General features: G+C 37.4%; 1 pseudogene; it reads left to right on the forward strand.

The window, feature by feature from the left end:
* The first annotated feature begins 1783 nt into the window (after positions 1–1783).
* LOC117177588 lies at positions 1784–1925 on the forward strand (annotated as a pseudogene).
* The last annotated feature ends 397 nt before the right edge of the window (positions 1926–2322 follow it).

Raw genomic sequence — 2322 nt, forward strand, 5'->3', positions numbered from 1 at the left:
AAATAGTGAATTTAAATTAGAAAATAGTAACTGGCTAGAGGGTTGACTTCGCAATGGACTATACTACTAAACACAAAATAATAAGAAGAAAGAAGCCATGGCAGACAGAAATAAGAAAAATCCATCTTCACAGATGGAAAATACTCCCCTAGTAGCTACCAATGCAGATATAATCGGCATGCTACAAAAACTATCAGACCGGATGTCTAGCATGGAAATTGCGATAAATACTCGTGAAGAAGAAATTCGCTCTTTAGCGAAGAATTTGGATTTTGTTACTTCGGACGAAAGCGAAAGGGGGAACAATGATGAATCTCGAGCAAGTAACGATGACGTTACTTGCACGGAACCCTTCATCGCTCTTGTAGTAAGAATTAAATCGCAGTACTCGAATCCAGGTGTTTTATTAGACTGGATCATCGCAGAAAAAATCGAAGGGGAAGTGGAAAAATCTATACATGAACAAGAAATTTGCATTATGCAGTGAAGAGCAAACAGTTCTCGAAAAATACATCAGGAATTTAAGAGAAGAACTTTCAGACCGAGTTTCGAGCAAAAATCCGAGCGATGTTTGAGAAGCACAACAAACGGCAATCCAATCCGAAGTAATGGTTAACGGAAAGAAGTAAAATTAGCCAATCCAAAAACACGATTAAGCCCAAAAATCAATTCGCAGAACTGTCAATCAATCTTCTTTTAAAACCGAAAATCCCCAATCAAATAGACAAAAATACCCTTCATTAAACAATCCTCTAAATCACAGTATACCTTTGCAGCAGAGAATCCAGTTATTTTGCAGTCACTGCAAAATCCCTGGACACACCGAAACTCAATGTTTCTCCAAACAGAAAAATTTTCATACGAAAGCCTCGGCATGTCGGCCTCCGAATCGTGTGAATTATTTCCAAGAAGAAACAGAAGAAGATATCACAGAAACGGAAATAGAATCGGAAACAGAGTATCAGCAATATCTGGAAGATTATATTCTATCAGAGGACAATTACACGGAGCAACCAAACCTGTAAAACTATTAGTTGATAGTGGCGCATCGATAAATCTAATAAAAGAAAATTCCATTAACAAATATCACCACAGAATTTCAATGAACAAAGAGTTTTTAGTGGGAAATGATAAGCACCGGACAAATGAAGTCACAAAGTATCCTTATTCGCAAAAACATCATAAAAATGATAAGCATAAAAACAGACAAAAATCAGGGGCACATTCTCATAGAAGATAATTCCTACATTTCAAATTCCATTTACCGTAATGTTGACTAACAGGTTATGATTCCCGTTAGTAACGAAACCGAATCAGACTTGAGATTAAGCGATGAAGAGATAAAGTACAAGTATATCAATTTCGCCCAAGAACGAGAGTAGCGTGTAACTTACATTACGCAGAATAAATTAAATGCTAAATTGAAATTATTAAATGAAAATTTGAGGCTCGAACACGTAGAAGATAAACATAGAATACAAATTCAAAAGATACCCAGTAAACACGTTCTGTAACTGTTCTAGATCAAATAAGCAACTGTGTTCTATAGCAGTTGTTACATGGCGGTGACCGAATTGTTCCAGAACAAAAAGCTAACAGTGTTCTAGAACAATGTGACAAAATTGCGACAGAATTGTTCTCGAACTATATGACAGCACTGTTCTGTAACAGTTGCTGTGGAATTTTTCTTGAACAAACTGATAACGGACGCTCTATAATACTTGTTTCAAGTTTATCTTAGAAATGTGCCGTAACAGTGTTATATCGAAGCTCTAGAACCCTGTTACAAGTGTGTTCTAGAACCAATTAGGAACAAAGCTTAGTTCTTTAACACTGTGGTCGTGCTGAGCCTTGCGAATATCCCTAGTGTGGATATCTCGGACGTATAATTTTTGTTAGTCGGGACGGCGTACGCGCTATACCGAATCAAAATATATCCATGGGGATATCAAAATTTAATTCTCGCAAGGTATTCCGACGGGTTATCCCTGGAATAACCCGGGATATAAATGGGGTCAAATCGAATATCCCGGGATATCTTATTTCTGTGAGGAGTACATAGCACACATAGTTACTCGTATGCTCGTAACGTGTTACTAATCTGTTCTAGAACACGTTCTTTTATGTTCTAGAACAGTTACAAATATGTTCTGTAACCATGTTTGCTGGGTAGCCATCTCTGATCACGACATTTTCTCACTGCATGGCGATCCCCTACCCTGCACAAGTCTCGCGTCAAATAAAATCATCCTGAAAGACGAAGCAAATATTAACATACGTCAACCACGACATCCGGAATGCCATAAAGAAGAAATCTCAAAT

This window comes from Belonocnema kinseyi, chromosome 7, assembly GCF_010883055.1.
Source record: "Belonocnema kinseyi isolate 2016_QV_RU_SX_M_011 chromosome 7, B_treatae_v1, whole genome shotgun sequence".
Taxonomy (NCBI): domain Eukaryota; kingdom Metazoa; phylum Arthropoda; class Insecta; order Hymenoptera; family Cynipidae; genus Belonocnema; species Belonocnema kinseyi.